This window comes from Callionymus lyra, chromosome 8, assembly GCF_982586985.1.
Source record: "Callionymus lyra chromosome 8, fCalLyr1.hap1.1, whole genome shotgun sequence".
NCBI lineage: Eukaryota > Metazoa > Chordata > Actinopteri > Syngnathiformes > Callionymidae > Callionymus > Callionymus lyra.
The window spans coordinates 3,665,510-3,693,157 of NC_141825.1; the positions used below are offsets into that span (position 1 = coordinate 3,665,510).

A 27,648-nucleotide genomic window follows, 5' to 3' on the forward strand; every position below is an offset into this window, starting at 1 on the left:
ACTCTGTGTGGCTCCTTACTCTGCCTTGTTCCTTACCCTGTGTGGCTCATTACTCCCCACCATGAGTAAGAACAAGGGATTATTTCCAGGCCATCAAGTCTATGAGCTCTACAATTCATACTTACCTGGCAGGGGAGACACCATGATCAGGAAGGTGGTTCACCCAAGGCGAGGCCCGGCCATTGCACTCTAGGTCATGCTGACCTTTGCGAATTCCCCAAATGTGGGAATCTCGACTGCATAATTTCTGGTAGTGGGGGACTGCGTTCGCGCTCTCCCCCGTTCATCACTTGTTAAAGAATGCTTTAGTTTGATGCAAGCTCGTGTGGAACACTCAGCCGAGGCTTGTCCTTGTCTGTAGGGTTTAACAAGTTGCCGGGTAGGTTGGAATCACCTTCTGGGATCAAGTTAAAATCGCGCTCTCAGTGAATGACCTTTGTCGACCTTCTTAGCACTGGACTGATCTCAAACTGTTGGCCCAGGCCTTTCCCAATTGATGTGGAGCATTCCAGTGAGGAGAAGGAGATCTGGTTCCTTACCCTGCCTGGTTCCTTTCTCTGTATGGCTCCTTACCCTGTTTGGCTCCTTACTCTGTGTTGTTCCTTACCCTGTGTGGCTCCTTACTCTGTGTTGCTCCTTACTCTGTCTTGTCCCTTACTCTGTGTGGCTCCTTACTCTGTGTGGCTCCTTACTCTGTGTTGTTCCTTACCCTGTGTTGCTCCTTACTCTGTGTTGCTCCTTACTCTGTCTGGTTCCTTACTCTGTGTTGTTCCTTACTCTGTCTGGTTACTTACTCTGTGTGGCTCCTTACTTTGTCAGGTTCCTTTCTTTGTGTGGCTCCTTACCCTGTGTGGTTCCTTTCCCTGTGTGGTTCCTTACCCTATGTGGCTCCCTACCTTTTCTGGTTCTTTACCCTTTGTGGCCCCGTAAGTGGCTCTCGTTGACCTTTCGAGCCCCTCTAAAAGGTCATGCACATGGTTGCCATCGCTTCTCGGCCTTTTGGCTAAGATCAAGTGTAGTATCTGTTCTTATCAGTTTAATATCTGATACGTCTCCTATATGGAGACCATATATTAAATTGATTTTTGGACATGGGAGAAGGGCCAGGGGCTTGCTCCACCCTCTCTGCGCATTGACCCGGTATTGCATTATCTCTGGGAACAGTGCAAAAACCTAAAAGTTGTATGGAAATTAAGTGTACAAACCCCTCAAGCGGTTGGCCAAGGCCTTTCCCAATTGATGTGGAGTGTTCAAGTGAGGAGAAGGATGGGGGTATTTCGTTCCTTACCCTTCCTGGTTCCCTTCTCTGTATGGCTCCTTACCCTGTATGGTTCCTTACTCTGTCTGGTTCCTTTCATAGTGTTGCTCCTTACTCTGCCTTGTTCCTTACCCTATATGGTTCCTTACTCTGTCTGGTTCCTTTCATAGTGTGGCTCCTTACTCTGCCTTGTTCCTTACCCTATATGGTTCCTTAATCTGTCTGGTTCCTTTCATAGTGTTGCTCTCCTTACTAGGTCTGGGTTCTTACTCTGTGTGGCTCCTTACTCTGCCTTGTTCCTTACCCTGTGTGGCTCATTACTCCCCACCATGAGTAAGAACAAGGGATTATTTCCAGGCCATCAAGTCTATGAGCTCTACAATTCATACTTACCTGGCAGGGGAGACACCATGATCAGGAAGGTGGTTCACCCAAGGCGAGGCCCGGCCATTGCACTCTAGGTCATGCTGACCTTTGCGAATTCCCCAAATGTGGGAATCTCGACTGCATAATTTCTGGTAGTGGGGGACTGCGTTCGCGCTCTCCCCCGTTCATCACTTGTTAAAGAATGCTTTAGTTTGATGCAAGCTCGTGTGGAACACTCAGCCGAGGCTTGTCCTTGTCTGTAGGGTTTAACAAGTTGCCGGGTAGGTTGGAATCACCTTCTGGGATCAAGTTAAAATCGCGCTCTCAGTGAATGACCTTTGTCGACCTTCTTAGCACTGGACTGATCTCAAACTGTTGGCCCAGGCCTTTCCCAATTGATGTGGAGCATTCCAGTGAGGAGAAGGAGATCTGGTTCCTTACCCTGCCTGGTTCCTTTCTCTGTATGGCTCCTTACCCTGTTTGGCTCCTTACTCTGTGTTGTTCCTTACCCTGTGTGGCTCCTTACTCTGTGTTGCTCCTTACTCTGTCTTGTCCCTTACTCTGTGTGGCTCCTTACTCTGTGTGGCTCCTTACTCTGTGTTGTTCCTTACCCTGTGTTGCTCCTTACTCTGTGTTGCTCCTTACTCTGTCTGGTTCCTTACTCTGTGTTGTTCCTTACTCTGTCTGGTTACTTACTCTGTGTGGCTCCTTACTTTGTCAGGTTCCTTTCTTTGTGTGGCTCCTTACCCTGTGTGGTTCCTTACCCTGTGTGGTTCCTTACCCTATGTGGCTCCCTACCTTTTCTGGTTCTTTACCCTTTGTGGCCCCGTAAGTGGCTCTCGTTGACCTTTCGAGCCCCTCTAAAAGGTCATGCACATGGTTGCCATCGCTTCTCGGCCTTTTGGCTAAGATCAAGTGTAGTATCTGTTCTTATCAGTTTAATATCTGATACGTCTCCTATATGGAGACCATATATTAAATTGATTTTTGGACATGGGAGAAGGGCCAGGGGCTTGCTCCACCCTCTCTGCGCATTGACCCGGTATTGCATTATCTCTGGGAACAGTGCAAAAACCTAAAAGTTGTATGGAAATTAAGTGTACAAACCCCTCAAGCGGTTGGCCAAGGCCTTTCCCAATTGATGTGGAGTGTTCAAGTGAGGAGAAGGATGGGGGTATTTCGTTCCTTACCCTTCCTGGTTCCCTTCTCTGTATGGCTCCTTACCCTGTATGGTTCCTTACTCTGTCTGGTTCCTTTCATAGTGTTGCTCCTTACTCTGCCTTGTTCCTTACCCTATATGGTTCCTTACTCTGTCTGGTTCCTTTCATAGTGTGGCTCCTTACTCTGCCTTGTTCCTTACCCTATATGGTTCCTTAATCTGTCTGGTTCCTTTCATAGTGTTGCTCTCCTTACTAGGTCTGGGTTCTTACTCTGTGTGGCTCCTTACTCTGCCTTGTTCCTTACCCTGTGTGGCTCATTACTCCCCACCATGAGTAAGAACAAGGGATTATTTCCAGGCCATCAAGTCTATGAGCTCTACAATTCATACTTACCTGGCAGGGGAGACACCATGATCAGGAAGGTGGTTCACCCAAGGCGAGGCCCGGCCATTGCACTCTAGGTCATGCTGACCTTTGCGAATTCCCCAAATGTGGGAATCTCGACTGCATAATTTCTGGTAGTGGGGGACTGCGTTCGCGCTCTCCCCCGTTCATCACTTGTTAAAGAATGCTTTAGTTTGATGCAAGCTCGTGTGAATGACCTTTGTCGACCTTCTTAGCACTGGACTGATCTCAAACTGTTGGCCCAGGCCTTTCCCAATTGATGTGGAGCATTCCAGTGAGGAGAAGGAGATCTGGTTCCTTACCCTGCCTGGTTCCTTTCTCTGTATGGCTCCTTACCCTGTCTGGTTCCTTACCCTGTTTGGCTCCTTACTCTGTGTTGTTCCTTACCCTGTGTGGCTCCTTACTCTGTGTTGCTCCTTACTCTGTCTTGTCCCTTACTCTGTGTGGCTCCTTACTCTGTGTGGCTCCTTACTCTGTGTTGTTCCTTACCCTGTGTTGCTCCTTACTCTGTGTTGCTCCTTACTCTGTCTGGTTCCTTACTCTGTGTTGTTCCTTACTCTGTCTGGTTACTTACTCTGTGTGGCTCCTTACTTTGTCAGGTTCCTTTCTTTGTGTGGCTCCTTACCCTGTGTGGTTCCTTACCCTGTGTGGTTCCTTACCCTATGTGGCTCCCTACCTTTTCTGGTTCTTTACCCTTTGTGGCCCCGTAAGTGGCTCTCGTTGACCTTTCGAGCCCCTCTAAAAGGTCATGCACATGGTTGCCATCGCTTCTCGGCCTTTTGGCTAAGATCAAGTGTAGTATCTGTTCTTATCAGTTTAATATCTGATACGTCTCCTATATGGAGACCATATATTAAATTGATTTTTGGACATGGGAGAAGGGCCAGGGGCTTGCTCCACCCTCTCTGCGCATTGACCCGGTATTGCATTATCTCTGGGAACAGTGCAAAAACCTAAAAGTTGTATGGAAATTAAGTGTACAAACCCCTCAAGCGGTTGGCCAAGGCCTTTCCCAATTGATGTGGAGTGTTCAAGTGAGGAGAAGGATGGGGGTATTTCGTTCCTTACCCTTCCTGGTTCCCTTCTCTGTATGGCTCCTTACCCTGTATGGTTCCTTACTCTGTCTGGTTCCTTTCATAGTGTTGCTCCTTACTCTGCCTTGTTCCTTACCCTATATGGTTCCTTACTCTGTCTGGTTCCTTTCATAGTGTGGCTCCTTACTCTGCCTTGTTCCTTACCCTATATGGTTCCTTAATCTGTCTGGTTCCTTTCATAGTGTTGCTCTCCTTACTAGGTCTGGGTTCTTACTCTGTGTGGCTCCTTACTCTGCCTTGTTCCTTACCCTGTGTGGCTCATTACTCCCCACCATGAGTAAGAACAAGGGATTATTTCCAGGCCATCAAGTCTATGAGCTCTACAATTCATACTTACCTGGCAGGGGAGACACCATGATCAGGAAGGTGGTTCACCCAAGGCGAGGCCCGGCCATTGCACTCTAGGTCATGCTGACCTTTGCGAATTCCCCAAATGTAGGAATCTCGACTGCATAATTTCTGGTAGTGGGGGACTGCGTTCGCGCTCTCCCCCGTTCATCACTTGTTAAAGAATGCTTTAGTTTGATGCAAGCTCGTGTGGAACACTCAGCCGAGGCTTGTCCTTGTCTGTAGGGTTTAACAAGTTGCCGGGTAGGTTGGAATCACCTTCTGGGATCAAGTTAAAATCGCGCTCTCAGTGAATGACCTTTGTCGACCTTCTTAGCACTGGACTGATCTCAAACTGTTGGCCCAGGCCTTTCCCAATTGATGTGGAGCATTCCAGTGAGGAGAAGGAGATCTGGTTCCTTACCCTGCCTGGTTCCTTTCTCTGTATGGCTCCTTACCCTGTTTGGCTCCTTACTCTGTGTTGTTCCTTACCCTGTGTGGCTCCTTACTCTGTGTTGCTCCTTACTCTGTCTTGTCCCTTACTCTGTGTGGCTCCTTACTCTGTGTGGCTCCTTACTCTGTGTTGTTCCTTACCCTGTGTTGCTCCTTACTCTGTGTTGCTCCTTACTCTGTCTGGTTCCTTACTCTGTGTTGTTCCTTACTCTGTCTGGTTACTTACTCTGTGTGGCTCCTTACTTTGTCAGGTTCCTTTCTTTGTGTGGCTCCTTACCCTGTGTGGTTCCTTACCCTGTGTGGTTCCTTACCCTATGTGGCTCCCTACCTTTTCTGGTTCTTTACCCTTTGTGGCCCCGTAAGTGGCTCTCGTTGACCTTTCGAGCCCCTCTAAAAGGTCATGCACATGGTTGCCATCGCTTCTCGGCCTTTTGGCTAAGATCAAGTGTAGTATCTGTTCTTATCAGTTTAATATCTGATACGTCTCCTATATGGAGACCATATATTAAATTGATTTTTGGACATGGGAGAAGGGCCAGGGGCTTGCTCCACCCTCTCTGCGCATTGACCCGGTATTGCATTATCTCTGGGAACAGTGCAAAAACCTAAAAGTTGTATGGAAATTAAGTGTACAAACCCCTCAAGCGGTTGGCCAAGGCCTTTCCCAATTGATGTGGAGTGTTCAAGTGAGGAGAAGGATGGGGGTATTTCGTTCCTTACCCTTCCTGGTTCCCTTCTCTGTATGGCTCCTTACCCTGTATGGTTCCTTACTCTGTCTGGTTCCTTTCATAGTGTTGCTCCTTACTCTGCCTTGTTCCTTACCCTATATGGTTCCTTACTCTGTCTGGTTCCTTTCATAGTGTGGCTCCTTACTCTGCCTTGTTCCTTACCCTATATGGTTCCTTAATCTGTCTGGTTCCTTTCATAGTGTTGCTCTCCTTACTAGGTCTGGGTTCTTACTCTGTGTGGCTCCTTACTCTGCCTTGTTCCTTACCCTGTGTGGCTCATTACTCCCCACCATGAGTAAGAACAAGGGATTATTTCCAGGCCATCAAGTCTATGAGCTCTACAATTCATACTTACCTGGCAGGGGAGACACCATGATCAGGAAGGTGGTTCACCCAAGGCGAGGCCCGGCCATTGCACTCTAGGTCATGCTGACCTTTGCGAATTCCCCAAATGTGGGAATCTCGACTGCATAATTTCTGGTAGTGGGGGACTGCGTTCGCGCTCTCCCCCGTTCATCACTTGTTAAAGAATGCTTTAGTTTGATGCAAGCTCGTGTGAATGACCTTTGTCGACCTTCTTAGCACTGGACTGATCTCAAACTGTTGGCCCAGGCCTTTCCCAATTGATGTGGAGCATTCCAGTGAGGAGAAGGAGATCTGGTTCCTTACCCTGCCTGGTTCCTTTCTCTGTATGGCTCCTTACCCTGTCTGGTTCCTTACCCTGTTTGGCTCCTTACTCTGTGTTGTTCCTTACCCTGTGTGGCTCCTTACTCTGTGTTGCTCCTTACTCTGTCTTGTCCCTTACTCTCTGTGGCTCCTTACTCTGTGTGGCTCCTTACTCTGTGTTGTTCCTTACCCTGTGTTGCTCCTTACTCTGTGTTGCTCCTTACTCTGTCTGGTTCCTTACTCTGTGTTGTTCCTTACTCTGTCTGGTTACTTACTCTGTGTGGCTCCTTACTTTGTCAGGTTCCTTTCTTTGTGTGGCTCCTTACCCTGTGTGGTTCCTTACCCTGTGTGGTTCCTTACCCTATGTGGCTCCCTACCTTTTCTGGTTCTTTACCCTTTGTGGCCCCGTAAGTGGCTCTCGTTGACCTTTCGAGCCCCTCTAAAAGGTCATGCACATGGTTGCCATCGCTTCTCGGCCTTTTGGCTAAGATCAAGTGTAGTATCTGTTCTTATCAGTTTAATATCTGATACGTCTCCTATATGGAGACCATATATTAAATTGATTTTTGGACATGGGAGAAGGGCCAGGGGCTTGCTCCACCCTCTCTGCGCATTGACCCGGTATTGCATTATCTCTGGGAACAGTGCAAAAACCTAAAAGTTGTATGGAAATTAAGTGTACAAACCCCTCAAGCGGTTGGCCAAGGCCTTTCCCAATTGATGTGGAGTGTTCAAGTGAGGAGAAGGATGGGGGTATTTCGTTCCTTACCCTTCCTGGTTCCCTTCTCTGTATGGCTCCTTACCCTGTATGGTTCCTTACTCTGTCTGGTTCCTTTCATAGTGTTGCTCCTTACTCTGCCTTGTTCCTTACCCTATATGGTTCCTTACTCTGTCTGGTTCCTTTCATAGTGTGGCTCCTTACTCTGCCTTGTTCCTTACCCTATATGGTTCCTTAATCTGTCTGGTTCCTTTCATAGTGTTGCTCTCCTTACTAGGTCTGGGTTCTTACTCTGTGTGGCTCCTTACTCTGCCTTGTTCCTTACCCTGTGTGGCTCATTACTCCCCACCATGAGTAAGAACAAGGGATTATTTCCAGGCCATCAAGTCTATGAGCTCTACAATTCATACTTACCTGGCAGGGGAGACACCATGATCAGGAAGGTGGTTCACCCAAGGCGAGGCCCGGCCATTGCACTCTAGGTCATGCTGACCTTTGCGAATTCCCCAAATGTGGGAATCTCGACTGCATAATTTCTGGTAGTGGGGGACTGCGTTCGCGCTCTCCCCCGTTCATCACTTGTTAAAGAATGCTTTAGTTTGATGCAAGCTCGTGTGGAACACTCAGCCGAGGCTTGTCCTTGTCTGTAGGGTTTAACAAGTTGCCGGGTAGGTTGGAATCACCTTCTGGGATCAAGTTAAAATCGCGCTCTCAGTGAATGACCTTTGTCGACCTTCTTAGCACTGGACTGATCTCAAACTGTTGGCCCAGGCCTTTCCCAATTGATGTGGAGCATTCCAGTGAGGAGAAGGAGATCTGGTTCCTTACCCTGCCTGGTTCCTTTCTCTGTATGGCTCCTTACCCTGTTTGGCTCCTTACTCTGTGTTGTTCCTTACCCTGTGTGGCTCCTTACTCTGTGTTGCTCCTTACTCTGTCTTGTCCCTTACTCTGTGTGGCTCCTTACTCTGTGTGGCTCCTTACTCTGTGTTGTTCCTTACCCTGTGTTGCTCCTTACTCTGTGTTGCTCCTTACTCTGTCTGGTTCCTTACTCTGTGTTGTTCCTTACTCTGTCTGGTTACTTACTCTGTGTGGCTCCTTACTTTGTCAGGTTCCTTTCTTTGTGTGGCTCCTTACCCTGTGTGGTTCCTTACCCTGTGTGGTTCCTTACCCTATGTGGCTCCCTACCTTTTCTGGTTCTTTACCCTTTGTGGCCCCGTAAGTGGCTCTCGTTGACCTTTCGAGCCCCTCTAAAAGGTCATGCACATGGTTGCCATCGCTTCTCGGCCTTTTGGCTAAGATCAAGTGTAGTATCTGTTCTTATCAGTTTAATATCTGATACGTCTCCTATATGGAGACCATATATTAAATTGATTTTTGGACATGGGAGAAGGGCCAGGGGCTTGCTCCACCCTCTCTGCGCATTGACCCGGTATTGCATTATCTCTGGGAACAGTGCAAAAACCTAAAAGTTGTATGGAAATTAAGTGTACAAACCCCTCAAGCGGTTGGCCAAGGCCTTTCCCAATTGATGTGGAGTGTTCAAGTGAGGAGAAGGATGGGGGTATTTCGTTCCTTACCCTTCCTGGTTCCCTTCTCTGTATGGCTCCTTACCCTGTATGGTTCCTTACTCTGTCTGGTTCCTTTCATAGTGTTGCTCCTTACTCTGCCTTGTTCCTTACCCTATATGGTTCCTTACTCTGTCTGGTTCCTTTCATAGTGTGGCTCCTTACTCTGCCTTGTTCCTTACCCTATATGGTTCCTTAATCTGTCTGGTTCCTTTCATAGTGTTGCTCTCCTTACTAGGTCTGGGTTCTTACTCTGTGTGGCTCCTTACTCTGCCTTGTTCCTTACCCTGTGTGGCTCATTACTCCCCACCATGAGTAAGAACAAGGGATTATTTCCAGGCCATCAAGTCTATGAGCTCTACAATTCATACTTACCTGGCAGGGGAGACACCATGATCAGGAAGGTGGTTCACCCAAGGCGAGGCCCGGCCATTGCACTCTAGGTCATGCTGACCTTTGCGAATTCCCCAAATGTGGGAATCTCGACTGCATAATTTCTGACCTTTGCGAATTCCCCAAATGTGGGAATCTCGACTGCATAATTTCGCGCTCTCCCCCGTTCATCACTTGTTAAAGAATGCTTTAGTTTGATGCAAGCTCGTGTGGAACACTCAGCCGAGGCTTGTCCTTGTCTGTAGGGTTTAACAAGTTGCCGGGTAGGTTGGAATCACCTTCTGGGATCAAGTTAAAATCGCGCTCTCAGTGAATGACCTTTGTCGACCTTCTTAGCACTGGACTGATCTCAAACTGTTGGCCCAGGCCTTTCCCAATTGATGTGGAGCATTCCAGTGAGGAGAAGGAGATCTGGTTCCTTACCCTGCCTGGTTCCTTTCTCTGTATGGCTCCTTACCCTGTTTGGCTCCTTACTCTGTGTTGTTCCTTACCCTGTGTGGCTCCTTACTCTGTGTTGCTCCTTACTCTGTCTTGTCCCTTACTCTGTGTGGCTCCTTACTCTGTGTGGCTCCTTACTCTGTGTTGTTCCTTACCCTGTGTTGCTCCTTACTCTATGTTGCTCCTTACTCTGTCTGGTTCCTTACTCTGTGTTGTTCCTTACTCTGTCTGGTTACTTACTCTGTGTGGCTCCTTACTTTGTCAGGTTCCTTTCTTTGTGTGGCTCCTTACCCTGTGTGGTTCCTTACCCTGTGTGGTTCCTTTCCCTGTGTGGTTCCTTACCCTATGTGGCTCCCTACCTTTTCTGGTTCTTTACCCTTTGTGGCCCCGTAAGTGGCTCTCGTTGACCTTTCGAGCCCCTCTAAAAGGTCATGCACATGGTTGCCATCGCTTCTCGGCCTTTTGGCTAAGATCAAGTGTAGTATCTGTTCTTATCAGTTTAATATCTGATACGTCTCCTATATGGAGACCATATATTAAATTGATTTTTGGACATGGGAGAAGGGCCAGGGGCTTGCTCCACCCTCTCTGCGCATTGACCCGGTATTGCATTATCTCTGGGAACAGTGCAAAAACCTAAAAGTTGTATGGAAATTAAGTGTACAAACCCCTCAAGCGGTTGGCCAAGGCCTTTCCCAATTGATGTGGAGTGTTCAAGTGAGGAGAAGGATGGGGGTATTTCGTTCCTTACCCTTCCTGGTTCCCTTCTCTGTATGGCTCCTTACCCTGTATGGTTCCTTACTCTGTCTGGTTCCTTTCATAGTGTTGCTCCTTACTCTGCCTTGTTCCTTACCCTATATGGTTCCTTACTCTGTCTGGTTCCTTTCATAGTGTGGCTCCTTACTCTGCCTTGTTCCTTACCCTATATGGTTCCTTAATCTGTCTGGTTCCTTTCATAGTGTTGCTCTCCTTACTAGGTCTGGGTTCTTACTCTGTGTGGCTCCTTACTCTGCCTTGTTCCTTACCCTGTGTGGCTCATTACTCCCCACCATGAGTAAGAACAAGGGATTATTTCCAGGCCATCAAGTCTATGAGCTCTACAATTCATACTTACCTGGCAGGGGAGACACCATGATCAGGAAGGTGGTTCACCCAAGGCGAGGCCCGGCCATTGCACTCTAGGTCATGCTGACCTTTGCGAATTCCCCAAATGTGGGAATCTCGACTGCATAATTTCTGGTAGTGGGGGACTGCGTTCGCGCTCTCCCCCGTTCATCACTTGTTAAAGAATGCTTTAGTTTGATGCAAGCTCGTGTGAATGACCTTTGTCGACCTTCTTAGCACTGGACTGATCTCAAACTGTTGGCCCAGGCCTTTCCCAATTGATGTGGAGCATTCCAGTGAGGAGAAGGAGATCTGGTTCCTTACCCTGCCTGGTTCCTTTCTCTGTATGGCTCCTTACCCTGTCTGGTTCCTTACCCTGTTTGGCTCCTTACTCTGTGTTGTTCCTTACCCTGTGTGGCTCCTTACTCTGTGTTGCTCCTTACTCTGTCTTGTCCCTTACTCTGTGTGGCTCCTTACTCTGTGTGGCTCCTTACTCTGTGTTGTTCCTTACCCTGTGTTGCTCCTTACTCTGTGTTGCTCCTTACTCTGTCTGGTTCCTTACTCTGTGTTGTTCCTTACTCTGTCTGGTTACTTACTCTGTGTGGCTCCTTACTTTGTCAGGTTCCTTTCTTTGTGTGGCTCCTTACCCTGTGTGGTTCCTTACCCTGTGTGGTTCCTTACCCTATGTGGCTCCCTACCTTTTCTGGTTCTTTACCCTTTGTGGCCCCGTAAGTGGCTCTCGTTGACCTTTCGAGCCCCTCTAAAAGGTCATGCACATGGTTGCCATCGCTTCTCGGCCTTTTGGCTAAGATCAAGTGTAGTATCTGTTCTTATCAGTTTAATATCTGATACGTCTCCTATATGGAGACCATATATTAAATTGATTTTTGGACATGGGAGAAGGGCCAGGGGCTTGCTCCACCCTCTCTGCGCATTGACCCGGTATTGCATTATCTCTGGGAACAGTGCAAAAACCTAAAAGTTGTATGGAAATTAAGTGTACAAACCCCTCAAGCGGTTGGCCAAGGCCTTTCCCAATTGATGTGGAGTGTTCAAGTGAGGAGAAGGATGGGGGTATTTCGTTCCTTACCCTTCCTGGTTCCCTTCTCTGTATGGCTCCTTACCCTGTATGGTTCCTTACTCTGTCTGGTTCCTTTCATAGTGTTGCTCCTTACTCTGCCTTGTTCCTTACCCTATATGGTTCCTTACTCTGTCTGGTTCCTTTCATAGTGTGGCTCCTTACTCTGCCTTGTTCCTTACCCTATATGGTTCCTTAATCTGTCTGGTTCCTTTCATAGTGTTGCTCTCCTTACTAGGTCTGGGTTCTTACTCTGTGTGGCTCCTTACTCTGCCTTGTTCCTTACCCTGTGTGGCTCATTACTCCCCACCATGAGTAAGAACAAGGGATTATTTCCAGGCCATCAAGTCTATGAGCTCTACAATTCATACTTACCTGGCAGGGGAGACACCATGATCAGGAAGGTGGTTCACCCAAGGCGAGGCCCGGCCATTGCACTCTAGGTCATGCTGACCTTTGCGAATTCCCCAAATGTAGGAATCTCGACTGCATAATTTCTGGTAGTGGGGGACTGCGTTCGCGCTCTCCCCCGTTCATCACTTGTTAAAGAATGCTTTAGTTTGATGCAAGCTCGTGTGGAACACTCAGCCGAGGCTTGTCCTTGTCTGTAGGGTTTAACAAGTTGCCGGGTAGGTTGGAATCACCTTCTGGGATCAAGTTAAAATCGCGCTCTCAGTGAATGACCTTTGTCGACCTTCTTAGCACTGGACTGATCTCAAACTGTTGGCCCAGGCCTTTCCCAATTGATGTGGAGCATTCCAGTGAGGAGAAGGAGATCTGGTTCCTTACCCTGCCTGGTTCCTTTCTCTGTATGGCTCCTTACCCTGTTTGGCTCCTTACTCTGTGTTGTTCCTTACCCTGTGTGGCTCCTTACTCTGTGTGGCTCCTTACTCTGTGTTGTTCCTTACCCTGTGTTGCTCCTTACTCTGTGTTGCTCCTTACTCTGTCTGGTTCCTTACTCTGTGTTGTTCCTTACTCTGTCTGGTTACTTACTCTGTGTGGCTCCTTACTTTGTCAGGTTCCTTTCTTTGTGTGGCTCCTTACCCTGTGTGGTTCCTTACCCTGTGTGGTTCCTTACCCTATGTGGCTCCCTACCTTTTCTGGTTCTTTACCCTTTGTGGCCCCGTAAGTGGCTCTCGTTGACCTTTCGAGCCCCTCTAAAAGGTCATGCACATGGTTGCCATCGCTTCTCGGCCTTTTGGCTAAGATCAAGTGTAGTATCTGTTCTTATCAGTTTAATATCTGATACGTCTCCTATATGGAGACCATATATTAAATTGATTTTTGGACATGGGAGAAGGGCCAGGGGCTTGCTCCACCCTCTCTGCGCATTGACCCGGTATTGCATTATCTCTGGGAACAGTGCAAAAACCTAAAAGTTGTATGGAAATTAAGTGTACAAACCCCTCAAGCGGTTGGCCAAGGCCTTTCCCAATTGATGTGGAGTGTTCAAGTGAGGAGAAGGATGGGGGTATTTCGTTCCTTACCCTTCCTGGTTCCCTTCTCTGTATGGCTCCTTACCCTGTATGGTTCCTTACTCTGTCTGGTTCCTTTCATAGTGTTGCTCCTTACTCTGCCTTGTTCCTTACCCTATATGGTTCCTTACTCTGTCTGGTTCCTTTCATAGTGTGGCTCCTTACTCTGCCTTGTTCCTTACCCTATATGGTTCCTTAATCTGTCTGGTTCCTTTCATAGTGTTGCTCTCCTTACTAGGTCTGGGTTCTTACTCTGTGTGGCTCCTTACTCTGCCTTGTTCCTTACCCTGTGTGGCTCATTACTCCCCACCATGAGTAAGAACAAGGGATTATTTCCAGGCCATCAAGTCTATGAGCTCTACAATTCATACTTACCTGGCAGGGGAGACACCATGATCAGGAAGGTGGTTCACCCAAGGCGAGGCCCGGCCATTGCACTCTAGGTCATGCTGACCTTTGCGAATTCCCCAAATGTGGGAATCTCGACTGCATAATTTCTGGTAGTGGGGGACTGCGTTCGCGCTCTCCCCCGTTCATCACTTGTTAAAGAATGCTTTAGTTTGATGCAAGCTCGTGTGAATGACCTTTGTCGACCTTCTTAGCACTGGACTGATCTCAAACTGTTGGCCCAGGCCTTTCCCAATTGATGTGGAGCATTCCAGTGAGGAGAAGGAGATCTGGTTCCTTACCCTGCCTGGTTCCTTTCTCTGTATGGCTCCTTACCCTGTCTGGTTCCTTACCCTGTTTGGCTCCTTACTCTGTGTTGTTCCTTACCCTGTGTGGCTCCTTACTCTGTGTTGCTCCTTACTCTGTCTTGTCCCTTACTCTGTGTGGCTCCTTACTCTGTGTGGCTCCTTACTCTGTGTTGTTCCTTACCCTGTGTTGCTCCTTACTCTGTGTTGCTCCTTACTCTGTCTGGTTCCTTACTCTGTGTTGTTCCTTACTCTGTCTGGTTACTTACTCTGTGTGGCTCCTTACTTTGTCAGGTTCCTTTCTTTGTGTGGCTCCTTACCCTGTGTGGTTCCTTACCCTGTGTGGTTCCTTACCCTATGTGGCTCCCTACCTTTTCTGGTTCTTTACCCTTTGTGGCCCCGTAAGTGGCTCTCGTTGACCTTTCGAGCCCCTCTAAAAGGTCATGCACATGGTTGCCATCGCTTCTCGGCCTTTTGGCTAAGATCAAGTGTAGTATCTGTTCTTATCAGTTTAATATCTGATACGTCTCCTATATGGAGACCATATATTAAATTGATTTTTGGACATGGGAGAAGGGCCAGGGGCTTGCTCCACCCTCTCTGCGCATTGACCCGGTATTGCATTATCTCTGGGAACAGTGCAAAAACCTAAAAGTTGTATGGAAATTAAGTGTACAAACCCCTCAAGCGGTTGGCCAAGGCCTTTCCCAATTGATGTGGAGTGTTCAAGTGAGGAGAAGGATGGGGGTATTTCGTTCCTTACCCTTCCTGGTTCCCTTCTCTGTATGGCTCCTTACCCTGTATGGTTCCTTACTCTGTCTGGTTCCTTTCATAGTGTTGCTCCTTACTCTGCCTTGTTCCTTACCCTATATGGTTCCTTACTCTGTCTGGTTCCTTTCATAGTGTGGCTCCTTACTCTGCCTTGTTCCTTACCCTATATGGTTCCTTAATCTGTCTGGTTCCTTTCATAGTGTTGCTCTCCTTACTAGGTCTGGGTTCTTACTCTGTGTGGCTCCTTACTCTGCCTTGTTCCTTACCCTGTGTGGCTCATTACTCCCCACCATGAGTAAGAACAAGGGATTATTTCCAGGCCATCAAGTCTATGAGCTCTACAATTCATACTTACCTGGCAGGGGAGACACCATGATCAGGAAGGTGGTTCACCCAAGGCGAGGCCCGGCCATTGCACTCTAGGTCATGCTGACCTTTGCGAATTCCCCAAATGTGGGAATCTCGACTGCATAATTTCTGGTAGTGGGGGACTGCGTTCGCGCTCTCCCCCGTTCATCACTTGTTAAAGAATGCTTTAGTTTGATGCAAGCTCGTGTGAATGACCTTTGTCGACCTTCTTAGCACTGGACTGATCTCAAACTGTTGGCCCAGGCCTTTCCCAATTGATGTGGAGCATTCCAGTGAGGAGAAGGAGATCTGGTTCCTTACCCTGCCTGGTTCCTTTCTCTGTATGGCTCCTTACCCTGTCTGGTTCCTTACCCTGTTTGGCTCCTTACTCTGTGTTGTTCCTTACCCTGTGTGGCTCCTTACTCTGTGTTGCTCCTTACTCTGTCTTGTCCCTTACTCTGTGTGGCTCCTTACTCTGTGTGGCTCCTTACTCTGTGTTGTTCCTTACCCTGTGTTGCTCCTTACTCTGTGTTGCTCCTTACTCTGTCTGGTTCCTTACTCTGTGTTGTTCCTTACTCTGTCTGGTTACTTACTCTGTGTGGCTCCTTACTTTGTCAGGTTCCTTTCTTTGTGTGGCTCCTTACCCTGTGTGGTTCCTTACCCTGTGTGGTTCCTTACCCTATGTGGCTCCCTACCTTTTCTGGTTCTTTACCCTTTGTGGCCCCGTAAGTGGCTCTCGTTGACCTTTCGAGCCCCTCTAAAAGGTCATGCACATGGTTGCCATCGCTTCTCGGCCTTTTGGCTAAGATCAAGTGTAGTATCTGTTCTTATCAGTTTAATATCTGATACGTCTCCTATATGGAGACCATATATTAAATTGATTTTTGGACATGGGAGAAGGGCCAGGGGCTTGCTCCACCCTCTCTGCGCATTGACCCGGTATTGCATTATCTCTGGGAACAGTGCAAAAACCTAAAAGTTGTATGGAAATTAAGTGTACAAACCCCTCAAGCGGTTGGCCAAGGCCTTTCCCAATTGATGTGGAGTGTTCAAGTGAGGAGAAGGATGGGGGTATTTCGTTCCTTACCCTTCCTGGTTCCCTTCTCTGTATGGCTCCTTACCCTGTATGGTTCCTTACTCTGTCTGGTTCCTTTCATAGTGTTGCTCCTTACTCTGCCTTGTTCCTTACCCTATATGGTTCCTTACTCTGTCTGGTTCCTTTCATAGTGTGGCTCCTTACTCTGCCTTGTTCCTTACCCTATATGGTTCCTTAATCTGTCTGGTTCCTTTCATAGTGTTGCTCTCCTTACTAGGTCTGGGTTCTTACTCTGTGTGGCTCCTTACTCTGCCTTGTTCCTTACCCTGTGTGGCTCATTACTCCCCACCATGAGTAAGAACAAGGGATTATTTCCAGGCCATCAAGTCTATGAGCTCTACAATTCATACTTACCTGGCAGGGGAGACACCATGATCAGGAAGGTGGTTCACCCAAGGCGAGGCCCGGCCATTGCACTCTAGGTCATGCTGACCTTTGCGAATTCCCCAAATGTAGGAATCTCGACTGCATAATTTCTGGTAGTGGGGGACTGCGTTCGCGCTCTCCCCCGTTCATCACTTGTTAAAGAATGCTTTAGTTTGATGCAAGCTCGTGTGGAACACTCAGCCGAGGCTTGTCCTTGTCTGTAGGGTTTAACAAGTTGCCGGGTAGGTTGGAATCACCTTCTGGGATCAAGTTAAAATCGCGCTCTCAGTGAATGACCTTTGTCGACCTTCTTAGCACTGGACTGATCTCAAACTGTTGGCCCAGGCCTTTCCCAATTGATGTGGAGCATTCCAGTGAGGAGAAGGAGATCTGGTTCCTTACCCTGCCTGGTTCCTTTCTCTGTATGGCTCCTTACCCTGTTTGGCTCCTTACTCTGTGTTGTTCCTTACCCTGTGTGGCTCCTTACTCTGTGTTGCTCCTTACTCTGTCTTGTCCCTTACTCTGTGTGGCTCCTTACTCTGTGTGGCTCCTTACTCTGTGTTGTTCCTTACCCTGTGTTGCTCCTTACTCTGTGTTGCTCCTTACTCTGTCTGGTTCCTTACTCTGTGTTGTTCCTTACTCTGTCTGGTTACTTACTCTGTGTGGCTCCTTACTTTGTCAGGTTCCTTTCTTTGTGTGGCTCCTTACCCTGTGTGGTTCCTTACCCTGTGTGGTTCCTTACCCTATGTGGCTCCCTACCTTTTCTGGTTCTTTACCCTTTGTGGCCCCGTAAGTGGCTCTCGTTGACCTTTCGAGCCCCTCTAAAAGGTCATGCACATGGTTGCCATCGCTTCTCGGCCTTTTGGCTAAGATCAAGTGTAGTATCTGTTCTTATCAGTTTAATATCTGATACGTCTCCTATATGGAGACCATATATTAAATTGATTTTTGGACATGGGAGAAGGGCCAGGGGCTTGCTCCACCCTCTCTGCGCATTGACCCGGTATTGCATTATCTCTGGGAACAGTGCAAAAACCTAAAAGTTGTATGGAAATTAAGTGTACAAACCCCTCAAGCGGTTGGCCAAGGCCTTTCCCAATTGATGTGGAGTGTTCAAGTGAGGAGAAGGATGGGGGTATTTCGTTCCTTACCCTTCCTGGTTCCCTTCTCTGTATGGCTCCTTACCCTGTATGGTTCCTTACTCTGTCTGGTTCCTTTCATAGTGTTGCTCCTTACTCTGCCTTGTTCCTTACCCTATATGGTTCCTTACTCTGTCTGGTTCCTTTCATAGTGTGGCTCCTTACTCTGCCTTGTTCCTTACCCTATATGGTTCCTTAATCTGTCTGGTTCCTTTCATAGTGTTGCTCTCCTTACTAGGTCTGGGTTCTTACTCTGTGTGGCTCCTTACTCTGCCTTGTTCCTTACCCTGTGTGGCTCATTACTCCCCACCATGAGTAAGAACAAGGGATTATTTCCAGGCCATCAAGTCTATGAGCTCTACAATTCATACTTACCTGGCAGGGGAGACACCATGATCAGGAAGGTGGTTCACCCAAGGCGAGGCCCGGCCATTGCACTCTAGGTCATGCTGACCTTTGCGAATTCCCCAAATGTAGGAATCTCGACTGCATAATTTCTGGTAGTGGGGGACTGCGTTCGCGCTCTCCCCCGTTCATCACTTGTTAAAGAATGCTTTAGTTTGATGCAAGCTCGTGTGGAACACTCAGCCGAGGCTTGTCCTTGTCTGTAGGGTTTAACAAGTTGCCGGGTAGGTTGGAATCACCTTCTGGGATCAAGTTAAAATCGCGCTCTCAGTGAATGACCTTTGTCGACCTTCTTAGCACTGGACTGATCTCAAACTGTTGGCCCAGGCCTTTCCCAATTGATGTGGAGCATTCCAGTGAGGAGAAGGAGATCTGGTTCCTTACCCTGCCTGGTTCCTTTCTCTGTATGGCTCCTTACCCTGTTTGGCTCCTTACTCTGTGTTGTTCCTTACCCTGTGTGGCTCCTTACTCTGTGTTGCTCCTTACTCTGTCTTGTCCCTTACTCTGTGTGGCTCCTTACTCTGTGTGGCTCCTTACTCTGTGTTGTTCCTTACCCTGTGTTGCTCCTTACTCTGTGTTGCTCCTTACTCTGTCTGGTTCCTTACTCTGTGTTGTTCCTTACTCTGTCTGGTTACTTACTCTGTGTGGCTCCTTACTTTGTCAGGTTCCTTTCTTTGTGTGGCTCCTTACCCTGTGTGGTTCCTTACCCTGTGTGGTTCCTTACCCTATGTGGCTCCCTACCTTTTCTGGTTCTTTACCCTTTGTGGCCCCGTAAGTGGCTCTCGTTGACCTTTCGAGCCCCTCTAAAAGGTCATGCACATGGTTGCCATCGCTTCTCGGCCTTTTGGCTAAGATCAAGTGTAGTATCTGTTCTTATCAGTTTAATATCTGATACGTCTCCTATATGGAGACCATATATTAAATTGATTTTTGGACATGGGAGAAGGGCCAGGGGCTTGCTCCACCCTCTCTGCGCATTGACCCGGTATTGCATTATCTCTGGGAACAGTGCAAAAACCTAAAAGTTGTATGGAAATTAAGTGTACAAACCCCTCAAGCGGTTGGCCAAGGCCTTTCCCAATTGATGTGGAGTGTTCAAGTGAGGAGAAGGATGGGGGTATTTCGTTCCTTACCCTTCCTGGTTCCCTTCTCTGTATGGCTCCTTACCCTGTATGGTTCCTTACTCTGTCTGGTTCCTTTCATAGTGTTGCTCCTTACTCTGCCTTGTTCCTTACCCTATATGGTTCCTTACTCTGTCTGGTTCCTTTCATAGTGTGGCTCCTTACTCTGCCTTGTTCCTTACCCTATATGGTTCCTTAATCTGTCTGGTTCCTTTCATAGTGTTGCTCTCCTTACTAGGTCTGGGTTCTTACTCTGTGTGGCTCCTTACTCTGCCTTGTTCCTTACCCTGTGTGGCTCATTACTCCCCACCATGAGTAAGAACAAGGGATTATTTCCAGGCCATCAAGTCTATGAGCTCTACAATTCATACTTACCTGGCAGGGGAGACACCATGATCAGGAAGGTGGTTCACCCAAGGCGAGGCCCGGCCATTGCACTCTAGGTCATGCTGACCTTTGCGAATTCCCCAAATGTGGGAATCTCGACTGCATAATTTCTGGTAGTGGGGGACTGCGTTCGCGCTCTCCCCCGTTCATCACTTGTTAAAGAATGCTTTAGTTTGATGCAAGCTCGTGTGGAACACTCAGCCGAGGCTTGTCCTTGTCTGTAGGGTTTAACAAGTTGCCGGGTAGGTTGGAATCACCTTCTGGGATCAAGTTAAAATCGCGCTCTCAGTGAATGACCTTTGTCGACCTTCTTAGCACTGGACTGATCTCAAACTGTTGGCCCAGGCCTTTCCCAATTGATGTGGAGCATTCCAGTGAGGAGAAGGAGATCTGGTTCCTTACCCTGCCTGGTTCCTTTCTCTGTATGGCTCCTTACCCTGTTTGGCTCCTTACTCTGTGTTGTTCCTTACCCTGTGTGGCTCCTTACTCTGTGTTGCTCCTTACTCTGTCTTGTCCCTTACTCTGTGTGGCTCCTTACTCTGTGTGGCTCCTTACTCTGTGTTGTTCCTTACCCTGTGTTGCTCCTTACTCTGTGTTGCTCCTTACTCTGTCTGGTTCCTTACTCTGTGTTGTTCCTTACTCTGTCTGGTTACTTACTCTGTGTGGCTCCTTACTTTGTCAGGTTCCTTTCTTTGTGTGGCTCCTTACCCTGTGTGGTTCCTTACCCTGTGTGGTTCCTTACCCTATGTGGCTCCCTACCTTTTCTGGTTCTTTACCCTTTGTGGCCCCGTAAGTGGCTCTCGTTGACCTTTCGAGCCCCTCTAAAAGGTCATGCACATGGTTGCCATCGCTTCTCGGCCTTTTGGCTAAGATCAAGTGTAGTATCTGTTCTTATCAGTTTAATATCTGATACGTCTCCTATATGGAGACCATATATTAAATTGATTTTTGGACATGGGAGAAGGGCCAGGGGCTTGCTCCACCCTCTCTGCGCATTGACCCGGTATTGCATTATCTCTGGGAACAGTGCAAAAACCTAAAAGTTGTATGGAAATTAAGTGTACAAACCCCTCAAGCGGTTGGCCAAGGCCTTTCCCAATTGATGTGGAGTGTTCAAGTGAGGAGAAGGATGGGGGTATTTCGTTCCTTACCCTTCCTGGTTCCCTTCTCTGTATGGCTCCTTACCCTGTATGGTTCCTTACTCTGTCTGGTTCCTTTCATAGTCTTGCTCCTTACTCTGCCTTGTTCCTTACCCTATATGGTTCCTTACTCTGTCTGGTTCCTTTCATAGTGTGGCTCCTTACTCTGCCTTGTTCCTTACCCTATATGGTTCCTTAATCTGTCTGGTTCCTTTCATAGTGTTGCTCTCCTTACTAGGTCTGGGTTCTTACTCTGTGTGGCTCCTTACTCTGCCTTGTTCCTTACCCTGTGTGGCTCATTACTCCCCACCATGAGTAAGAACAAGGGATTATTTCCAGGCCATCAAGTCTATGAGCTCTACAATTCATACTTACCTGGCAGGGGAGACACCATGATCAGGAAGGTGGTTCACCCAAGGCGAGGCCCGGCCATTGCACTCTAGGTCATGCTGACCTTTGCGAATTCCCCAAATGTGGGAATCTCGACTGCATAATTTCTGGTAGTGGGGGACTGCGTTCGCGCTCTCCCCCGTTCATCACTTGTTAAAGAATGCTTTAGTTTGATGCAAGCTCGTGTGGAACACTCAGCCGAGGCTTGTCCTTGTCTGTAGGGTTTAACAAGTTGCCGGGTAGGTTGGAATCACCTTCTGGGATCAAGTTAAAATCGCGCTCTCAGTGAATGACCTTTGTCGACCTTCTTAGCACTGGACTGATCTCAAACTGTTGGCCCAGGCCTTTCCCAATTGATGTGGAGCATTCCAGTGAGGAGAAGGAGATCTGGTTCCTTACCCTGCCTGGTTCCTTTCTCTGTATGGCTCCTTACCCTGTTTGGCTCCTTACTCTGTGTTGTTCCTTACCCTGTGTGGCTCCTTACTCTGTGTTGCTCCTTACTCTGTCTTGTCCCTTACTCTGTGTGGCTCCTTACTCTGTGTGGCTCCTTACTCTGTGTTGTTCCTTACCCTGTGTTGCTCCTTACTCTGTGTTGCTCCTTACTCTGTCTGGTTCCTTACTCTGTGTTGTTCCTTACTCTGTCTGGTTACTTACTCTGTGTGGCTCCTTACTTTGTCAGGTTCCTTTCTTTGTGTGGCTCCTTACCCTGTGTGGTTCCTTACCCTGTGTGGTTCCTTACCCTATGTGGCTCCCTACCTTTTCTGGTTCTTTACCCTTTGTGGCCCCGTAAGTGGCTCTCGTTGACCTTTCGAGCCCCTCTAAAAGGTCATGCACATGGTTGCCATCGCTTCTCGGCCTTTTGGCTAAGATCAAGTGTAGTATCTGTTCTTATCAGTTTAATATCTGATACGTCTCCTATATGGAGACCATATATTAAATTGATTTTTGGACATGGGAGAAGGGCCAGGGGCTTGCTCCACCCTCTCTGCGCATTGACCCGGTATTGCATTATCTCTGGGAACAGTGCAAAAACCTAAAAGTTGTATGGAAATTAAGTGTACAAACCCCTCAAGCGGTTGGCCAAGGCCTTTCCCAATTGATGTGGAGTGTTCAAGTGAGGAGAAGGATGGGGGTATTTCGTTCCTTACCCTTCCTGGTTCCCTTCTCTGTATGGCTCCTTACCCTGTATGGTTCCTTACTCTGTCTGGTTCCTTTCATAGTGTTGCTCCTTACTCTGCCTTGTTCCTTACCCTATATGGTTCCTTACTCTGTCTGGTTCCTTTCATAGTGTGGCTCCTTACTCTGCCTTGTTCCTTACCCTATATGGTTCCTTAATCTGTCTGGTTCCTTTCATAGTGTTGCTCTCCTTACTAGGTCTGGGTTCTTACTCTGTGTGGCTCCTTACTCTGCCTTGTTCCTTACCCTGTGTGGCTCATTACTCCCCACCATGAGTAAGAACAAGGGATTATTTCCAGGCCATCAAGTCTATGAGCTCTACAATTCATACTTACCTGGCAGGGGAGACACCATGATCAGGAAGGTGGTTCACCCAAGGCGAGGCCCGGCCATTGCACTCTAGGTCATGCTGACCTTTGCGAATTCCCCAAATGTGGGAATCTCGACTGCATAATTTCTGGTAGTGGGGGACTGCGTTCGCGCTCTCCCCCGTTCATCACTTGTTAAAGAATGCTTTAGTTTGATGCAAGCTCGTGTGGAACACTCAGCCGAGGCTTGTCCTTGTCTGTAGTGTTTAACAAGTTGCCGGGTAGGTTGGAATCACCTTCTGGGATCAAGTTAAAATCGCGCTCTCAGTGAATGACCTTTGTCGACCTTCTTAGCACTGGACTGATCTCAAACTGTTGGCCCAGGCCTTTCCCAATTGATGTGGAGCATTCCAGTGAGGAGAAGGAGATCTGGTTCCTTACCCTGCCTGGTTCCTTTCTCTGTATGGCTCCTTACCCTGTTTGGCTCCTTACTCTGTGTTGTTCCTTACCCTGTGTGGCTCCTTACTCTGTGTTGCTCCTTACTCTGTCTTGTCCCTTACTCTGTGTGGCTCCTTACCCTGTGTGGTTCCTTACCCTATGTGGCTCCCTACCTTTTCTGGTTCTTTACCCTTTGTGGCCCCGTAAGTGGCTCTCGTTGACCTTTCGAGCCCCTCTAAAAGGTCATGCACATGGTTGCCATCGCTTCTCGGCCTTTTGGCTAAGATCAAGTGTAGTATCTGTTCTTATCAGTTTAATATCTGATACGTCTCCTATATGGAGACCATATATTAAATTGATTTTTGGACATGGGAGAAGGGCCAGGGGCTTGCTCCACCCTCTCTGCGCATTGACCCGGTATTGCATTATCTCTGGGAACAGTGCAAAAACCTAAAAGTTGTATGGAAATTAAGTGTACAAACCCCTCAAGCGGTTGGCCAAGGCCTTTCCCAATTGATGTGGAGTGTTCAAGTGAGGAGAAGGATGGGGGTATTTCGTTCCTTACCCTTCCTGGTTCCCTTCTCTGTATGGCTCCTTACCCTGTATGGTTCCTTACTCTGTCTGGTTCCTTTCATAGTGTTGCTCCTTACTCTGCCTTGTTCCTTACCCTATATGGTTCCTTACTCTGTCTGGTTCCTTTCATAGTGTGGCTCCTTACTCTGCCTTGTTCCTTACCCTATATGGTTCCTTAATCTGTCTGGTTCCTTTCATAGTGTTGCTCTCCTTACTAGGTCTGGGTTCTTACTCTGTGTGGCTCCTTACTCTGCCTTGTTCCTTACCCTGTGTGGCTCATTACTCCCCACCATGAGTAAGAACAAGGGATTATTTCCAGGCCATCAAGTCTATGAGCTCTACAATTCATACTTACCTGGCAGGGGAGACACCATGATCAGGAAGGTGGTTCACCCAAGGCGAGGCCCGGCCATTGCACTCTAGGTCATGCTGACCTTTGCGAATTCCCCAAATGTGGGAATCTCGACTGCATAATTTCTGGTAGTGGGGGACTGCGTTCGCGCTCTCCCCCGTTCATCACTTGTTAAAGAATGCTTTAGTTTGATGCAAGCTCGTGTGAATGACCTTTGTCGACCTTCTTAGCACTGGACTGATCTCAAACTGTTGGCCCAGGCCTTTCCCAATTGATGTGGAGCATTCCAGTGAGGAGAAGGAGATCTGGTTCCTTACCCTGCCTGGTTCCTTTCTCTGTATGGCTCCTTACCCTGTCTGGTTCCTTACCCTGTTTGGCTCCTTACTCTGTGTTGTTCCTTACCCTGTGTGGCTCCTTACTCTGTGTTGCTCCTTACTCTGTCTTGTCCCTTACTCTGTGTGGCTCCTTACTCTGTGTGGCTCCTTACTCTGTGTTGTTCCTTACCCTGTGTTGCTCCTTACTCTGTGTTGCTCCTTACTCTGTCTGGTTCCTTACTCTGTGTTGTTCCTTACTCTGTCTGGTTACTTACTCTGTGTGGCTCCTTACTTTGTCAGGTTCCTTTCTTTGTGTGGCTCCTTACCCTGTGTGGTTCCTTACCCTGTGTGGTTCCTTACCCTATGTGGCTCCCTACCTTTTCTGGTTCTTTACCCTTTGTGGCCCCGTAAGTGGCTCTCGTTGACCTTTCGAGCCCCTCTAAAAGGTCATGCACATGGTTGCCATCGCTTCTCGGCCTTTTGGCTAAGATCAAGTGTAGTATCTGTTCTTATCAGTTTAATATCTGATACGTCTCCTATATGGAGACCATATATTAAATTGATTTTTGGACATGGGAGAAGGGCCAGGGGCTTGCTCCACCCTCTCTGCGCATTGACCCGGTATTGCATTATCTCTGGGAACAGTGCAAAAACCTAAAAGTTGTATGGAAATTAAGTGTACAAACCCCTCAAGCGGTTGGCCAAGGCCTTTCCCAATTGATGTGGAGTGTTCAAGTGAGGAGAAGGATGGGGGTATTTCGTTCCTTACCCTTCCTGGTTCCCTTCTCTGTATGGCTCCTTACCCTGTATGGTTCCTTACTCTGTCTGGTTCCTTTCATAGTGTTGCTCCTTACTCTGCCTTGTTCCTTACCCTATATGGTTCCTTACTCTGTCTGGTTCCTTTCATAGTGTGGCTCCTTACTCTGCCTTGTTCCTTACCCTATATGGTTCCTTAATCTGTCTGGTTCCTTTCATAGTGTTGCTCTCCTTACTAGGTCTGGGTTCTTACTCTGTGTGGCTCCTTACTCCCCACCATGAGTAAGAACAAGGGATTATTTCCAGGCCATCAAGTCTATGAGCTCTACAATTCATACTTACCTGGCAGGGGAGACACCATGATCAGGAAGGTGGTTCACCCAAGGCGAGGCCCGGCCATTGCACTCTAGGTCATGCTGACCTTTGCGAATTCCCCAAATGTGGGAATCTCGACTGCATAATTTCTGGTAGTGGGGGACTGCGTTCGCGCTCTCCCCCGTTCATCCTCGTTAAAGAATGCTTTAGTTTGATGCAAGCTCGTGTGGAACACTCAGCCGAGGCTTGTCCTTGTCTGTAGGGTTTAACAAGTTGCCGGGTAGGTTGGAATCACCTTCTGGGATCAAGTTAAAATCGCGCTCTCAGTGAATGACCTTTGTCGACCTTCTTAGCACTGGACTGATCTCAAACTGTTGGCCCAGGCCTTTCCCAATTGATGTGGAGCATTCCAGTGAGGAGAAGGAAATCTGGTTCCTTACCCTGCCTGGTTCCTTTCTCTGTATGGCTCCTTACCCTGTCTGGTTCCTTAACCTGTTTGGCTCCTTACTCTGTGTTGTTCCTTACCCTGTGTGGCTCCTTACTCTGTGTTGCTCCTTACTCTGTCTTGTCCCTTACTCTGTGTGGCTCCTTACTCTGTGTGGCTCCTTACTCTGTGTTGTTCCTTACCCTGTGTTGCTCCTTACTCTATGTTGCTCCTTACTCTGTCTGGTTCCTTACTCTGTGTTGTTCCTTACTCTGTCTGGTTACTTACTCTGTGTGGCTCCTTACTTTGTCAGGTTCCTTTCTTTGTGTGGCTCCTTACCCTGTGTGGTTCCTTACCCTGTGTGGTTCCTTACCCTATGTGGCTCCCTACCTTTTCTGGTTCTTTACCCTTTGTGGCCCCGTAAGTGGCTCTCGTTGACCTTTCGAGCCCCTCTAAAAGGTCATGCACATGGTTGCCATCGCTTCTCGGCCTTTTGGCTAAGATCAAGTGTAGTATCTGTTCTTATCAGTTTAATATCTGATACGTCTCCTATATGGAGACCATATATTAAATTGATTTTTGGACATGGGAGAAGGGCCAGGGGCTTGCTCCACCCTCTCTGCGCATTGACCCGGTATTGCATTATCTCTGGGAACAGTGCAAAAACCTAAAAGTTGTATGGAAATTAAGTGTACAAACCCCTCAAGCGGTTGGCCAAGGCCTTTCCCAATTGATGTGGAGTGTTCAAGTGAGGAGAAGGATGGGGGTATTTCGTTCCTTACCCTTCCTGGTTCCCTTCTCTGTATGGCTCCTTACCCTGTATGGTTCCTTACTCTGTCTGGTTCCTTTCATAGTGTTGCTCCTTACTCTGCCTTGTTCCTTACCCTATATGGTTCCTTACTCTGTCTGGTTCCTTTCATAGTGTGGCTCCTTACTCTGCCTTGTTCCTTACCCTATATGGTTCCTTAATCTGTCTGGTTCCTTTCATAGTGTTGCTCTCCTTACTAGGTCTGGGTTCTTACTCTGTGTGGCTCCTTACTCTGCCTTGTTCCTTACCCTGTGTGGCTCATTACTCCCCACCATGAGTAAGAACAAGGGATTATTTCCAGGCCATCAAGTCTATGAGCTCTACAATTCATACTTACCTGGCAGGGGAGACACCATGATCAGGAAGGTGGTTCACCCAAGGCGAGGCCCGGCCATTGCACTCTAGGTCATGCTGACCTTTGCGAATTCCCCAAATGTGGGAATCTCGACTGCATAATTTCTGGTAGTGGGGGACTGCGTTCGCGCTCTCCCCGTTCATCACTTGTTAAAGAATGCTTTAGTTTGATGCAAGCTCGTGTGGAACACTCAGCCGAGGCTTGTCCTTGTCTGTAGGGTTTAACAAGTTGCCGGGTAGGTTGGAATCACCTTCTGGGATCAAGTTAAAATCGCGCTCTCAGTGAATGACCTTTGTCGACCTTCTTAGCACTGGACTGATCTCAAACTGTTGGCCCAGGCCTTTCCCAATTGATGTGGAGCATTCCAGTGAGGAGAAGGAGATCTGGTTCCTTACCCTGCCTGGTTCCTTTCTCTGTATGGCTCCTTACCCTGTTTGGCTCCTTACTCTGTGTTGTTCCTTACCCTGTGTGGCTCCTTACTCTGTGTTGCTCCTTACTCTGTCTTGTCCCTTACTCTGTGTGGCTCCTTACTCTGTGTGGCTCCTTACTCTGTGTTGTTCCTTACCCTGTGTTGCTCCTTACTCTGTGTTGCTCCTTACTCTGTCTGGTTCCTTACTCTGTGTTGTTCCTTACTCTGTCTGGTTACTTACTCTGTGTGGCTCCTTACTTTGTCAGGTTCCTTTCTTTGTGTGGCTCCTTACCCTGTGTGGTTCCTTACCCTGTGTGGTTCCTTACCCTATGTGGCTC

At 48.1% G+C, this 27,648-nt stretch overlaps 37 non-coding genes across 37 annotated transcripts; all 37 read left to right on the top strand.

Moving 5' to 3' along the window:
• Positions 1-117: 117 nt before the first annotated feature.
• On the top strand, positions 118-282 carry LOC148073230 (U1 spliceosomal RNA). Its single transcript, XR_015712477.1, has one exon. It is a non-coding gene; the product is annotated as a U1 spliceosomal RNA (small nuclear RNA).
• Positions 283-983: 701 nt separating this feature from the next.
• On the top strand, positions 984-1,174 carry LOC148073231 (U2 spliceosomal RNA). The gene has a single exon (XR_015712169.1). It is a non-coding gene; the product is annotated as a U2 spliceosomal RNA (small nuclear RNA).
• A 469-nt stretch (positions 1,175-1,643) lies between these two features.
• LOC148073232 (U1 spliceosomal RNA) lies at positions 1,644-1,808 on the top strand. The gene has a single exon (XR_015712478.1). It is a non-coding gene; the product is annotated as a U1 spliceosomal RNA (small nuclear RNA).
• A 701-nt stretch (positions 1,809-2,509) lies between these two features.
• On the top strand, positions 2,510-2,700 carry LOC148073233 (U2 spliceosomal RNA). The gene has a single exon (XR_015712170.1). It is a non-coding gene; the product is annotated as a U2 spliceosomal RNA (small nuclear RNA).
• A 469-nt stretch (positions 2,701-3,169) lies between these two features.
• On the top strand, positions 3,170-3,334 carry LOC148073234 (U1 spliceosomal RNA). The gene has a single exon (XR_015712479.1). It is a non-coding gene; the product is annotated as a U1 spliceosomal RNA (small nuclear RNA).
• A 618-nt stretch (positions 3,335-3,952) lies between these two features.
• Positions 3,953-4,143, top strand: LOC148073235 (U2 spliceosomal RNA). Its single transcript, XR_015712171.1, has one exon. It is a non-coding gene; the product is annotated as a U2 spliceosomal RNA (small nuclear RNA).
• A 469-nt stretch (positions 4,144-4,612) lies between these two features.
• Positions 4,613-4,777, top strand: LOC148073236 (U1 spliceosomal RNA). Its single transcript, XR_015712562.1, has one exon. It is a non-coding gene; the product is annotated as a U1 spliceosomal RNA (small nuclear RNA).
• Positions 4,778-5,478: 701 nt separating this feature from the next.
• On the top strand, positions 5,479-5,669 carry LOC148073237 (U2 spliceosomal RNA). The gene has a single exon (XR_015712172.1). It is a non-coding gene; the product is annotated as a U2 spliceosomal RNA (small nuclear RNA).
• Positions 5,670-6,138: 469 nt separating this feature from the next.
• Positions 6,139-6,303, top strand: LOC148073238 (U1 spliceosomal RNA). The gene has a single exon (XR_015712480.1). It is a non-coding gene; the product is annotated as a U1 spliceosomal RNA (small nuclear RNA).
• Positions 6,304-6,921: 618 nt separating this feature from the next.
• LOC148073239 (U2 spliceosomal RNA) lies at positions 6,922-7,112 on the top strand. The gene has a single exon (XR_015712173.1). It is a non-coding gene; the product is annotated as a U2 spliceosomal RNA (small nuclear RNA).
• A 469-nt stretch (positions 7,113-7,581) lies between these two features.
• On the top strand, positions 7,582-7,746 carry LOC148073240 (U1 spliceosomal RNA). Its single transcript, XR_015712481.1, has one exon. It is a non-coding gene; the product is annotated as a U1 spliceosomal RNA (small nuclear RNA).
• Positions 7,747-8,447: 701 nt separating this feature from the next.
• On the top strand, positions 8,448-8,638 carry LOC148073241 (U2 spliceosomal RNA). Its single transcript, XR_015712174.1, has one exon. It is a non-coding gene; the product is annotated as a U2 spliceosomal RNA (small nuclear RNA).
• A 469-nt stretch (positions 8,639-9,107) lies between these two features.
• On the top strand, positions 9,108-9,274 carry LOC148073242 (U1 spliceosomal RNA). The gene has a single exon (XR_015712590.1). It is a non-coding gene; the product is annotated as a U1 spliceosomal RNA (small nuclear RNA).
• A 743-nt stretch (positions 9,275-10,017) lies between these two features.
• LOC148073243 (U2 spliceosomal RNA) lies at positions 10,018-10,208 on the top strand. Its single transcript, XR_015712175.1, has one exon. It is a non-coding gene; the product is annotated as a U2 spliceosomal RNA (small nuclear RNA).
• Positions 10,209-10,677: 469 nt separating this feature from the next.
• LOC148073244 (U1 spliceosomal RNA) lies at positions 10,678-10,842 on the top strand. The gene has a single exon (XR_015712482.1). It is a non-coding gene; the product is annotated as a U1 spliceosomal RNA (small nuclear RNA).
• A 618-nt stretch (positions 10,843-11,460) lies between these two features.
• LOC148073245 (U2 spliceosomal RNA) lies at positions 11,461-11,651 on the top strand. Its single transcript, XR_015712176.1, has one exon. It is a non-coding gene; the product is annotated as a U2 spliceosomal RNA (small nuclear RNA).
• A 469-nt stretch (positions 11,652-12,120) lies between these two features.
• Positions 12,121-12,285, top strand: LOC148073246 (U1 spliceosomal RNA). The gene has a single exon (XR_015712563.1). It is a non-coding gene; the product is annotated as a U1 spliceosomal RNA (small nuclear RNA).
• Positions 12,286-12,935: 650 nt separating this feature from the next.
• LOC148073247 (U2 spliceosomal RNA) lies at positions 12,936-13,126 on the top strand. The gene has a single exon (XR_015712177.1). It is a non-coding gene; the product is annotated as a U2 spliceosomal RNA (small nuclear RNA).
• A 469-nt stretch (positions 13,127-13,595) lies between these two features.
• Positions 13,596-13,760, top strand: LOC148073248 (U1 spliceosomal RNA). The gene has a single exon (XR_015712483.1). It is a non-coding gene; the product is annotated as a U1 spliceosomal RNA (small nuclear RNA).
• A 618-nt stretch (positions 13,761-14,378) lies between these two features.
• LOC148073249 (U2 spliceosomal RNA) lies at positions 14,379-14,569 on the top strand. The gene has a single exon (XR_015712178.1). It is a non-coding gene; the product is annotated as a U2 spliceosomal RNA (small nuclear RNA).
• Positions 14,570-15,038: 469 nt separating this feature from the next.
• Positions 15,039-15,203, top strand: LOC148073250 (U1 spliceosomal RNA). The gene has a single exon (XR_015712484.1). It is a non-coding gene; the product is annotated as a U1 spliceosomal RNA (small nuclear RNA).
• A 618-nt stretch (positions 15,204-15,821) lies between these two features.
• On the top strand, positions 15,822-16,012 carry LOC148073251 (U2 spliceosomal RNA). The gene has a single exon (XR_015712180.1). It is a non-coding gene; the product is annotated as a U2 spliceosomal RNA (small nuclear RNA).
• Positions 16,013-16,481: 469 nt separating this feature from the next.
• On the top strand, positions 16,482-16,646 carry LOC148073252 (U1 spliceosomal RNA). The gene has a single exon (XR_015712565.1). It is a non-coding gene; the product is annotated as a U1 spliceosomal RNA (small nuclear RNA).
• Positions 16,647-17,347: 701 nt separating this feature from the next.
• Positions 17,348-17,538, top strand: LOC148073253 (U2 spliceosomal RNA). The gene has a single exon (XR_015712181.1). It is a non-coding gene; the product is annotated as a U2 spliceosomal RNA (small nuclear RNA).
• A 469-nt stretch (positions 17,539-18,007) lies between these two features.
• Positions 18,008-18,172, top strand: LOC148073254 (U1 spliceosomal RNA). The gene has a single exon (XR_015712566.1). It is a non-coding gene; the product is annotated as a U1 spliceosomal RNA (small nuclear RNA).
• Positions 18,173-18,873: 701 nt separating this feature from the next.
• Positions 18,874-19,064, top strand: LOC148073255 (U2 spliceosomal RNA). Its single transcript, XR_015712182.1, has one exon. It is a non-coding gene; the product is annotated as a U2 spliceosomal RNA (small nuclear RNA).
• Positions 19,065-19,533: 469 nt separating this feature from the next.
• On the top strand, positions 19,534-19,698 carry LOC148073256 (U1 spliceosomal RNA). The gene has a single exon (XR_015712485.1). It is a non-coding gene; the product is annotated as a U1 spliceosomal RNA (small nuclear RNA).
• Positions 19,699-20,399: 701 nt separating this feature from the next.
• Positions 20,400-20,590, top strand: LOC148073257 (U2 spliceosomal RNA). Its single transcript, XR_015712183.1, has one exon. It is a non-coding gene; the product is annotated as a U2 spliceosomal RNA (small nuclear RNA).
• A 469-nt stretch (positions 20,591-21,059) lies between these two features.
• LOC148073258 (U1 spliceosomal RNA) lies at positions 21,060-21,224 on the top strand. The gene has a single exon (XR_015712487.1). It is a non-coding gene; the product is annotated as a U1 spliceosomal RNA (small nuclear RNA).
• A 701-nt stretch (positions 21,225-21,925) lies between these two features.
• On the top strand, positions 21,926-22,116 carry LOC148073259 (U2 spliceosomal RNA). Its single transcript, XR_015712184.1, has one exon. It is a non-coding gene; the product is annotated as a U2 spliceosomal RNA (small nuclear RNA).
• A 469-nt stretch (positions 22,117-22,585) lies between these two features.
• On the top strand, positions 22,586-22,750 carry LOC148073260 (U1 spliceosomal RNA). The gene has a single exon (XR_015712488.1). It is a non-coding gene; the product is annotated as a U1 spliceosomal RNA (small nuclear RNA).
• A 514-nt stretch (positions 22,751-23,264) lies between these two features.
• Positions 23,265-23,455, top strand: LOC148073261 (U2 spliceosomal RNA). Its single transcript, XR_015712186.1, has one exon. It is a non-coding gene; the product is annotated as a U2 spliceosomal RNA (small nuclear RNA).
• A 469-nt stretch (positions 23,456-23,924) lies between these two features.
• On the top strand, positions 23,925-24,089 carry LOC148073262 (U1 spliceosomal RNA). Its single transcript, XR_015712489.1, has one exon. It is a non-coding gene; the product is annotated as a U1 spliceosomal RNA (small nuclear RNA).
• Positions 24,090-24,707: 618 nt separating this feature from the next.
• LOC148073263 (U2 spliceosomal RNA) lies at positions 24,708-24,898 on the top strand. The gene has a single exon (XR_015712187.1). It is a non-coding gene; the product is annotated as a U2 spliceosomal RNA (small nuclear RNA).
• Positions 24,899-25,333: 435 nt separating this feature from the next.
• LOC148073264 (U1 spliceosomal RNA) lies at positions 25,334-25,498 on the top strand. Its single transcript, XR_015712490.1, has one exon. It is a non-coding gene; the product is annotated as a U1 spliceosomal RNA (small nuclear RNA).
• A 717-nt stretch (positions 25,499-26,215) lies between these two features.
• Positions 26,216-26,406, top strand: LOC148073265 (U2 spliceosomal RNA). Its single transcript, XR_015712188.1, has one exon. It is a non-coding gene; the product is annotated as a U2 spliceosomal RNA (small nuclear RNA).
• Positions 26,407-26,875: 469 nt separating this feature from the next.
• Positions 26,876-27,040, top strand: LOC148073266 (U1 spliceosomal RNA). The gene has a single exon (XR_015712523.1). It is a non-coding gene; the product is annotated as a U1 spliceosomal RNA (small nuclear RNA).
• The last annotated feature ends 608 nt before the right edge of the window (positions 27,041-27,648 follow it).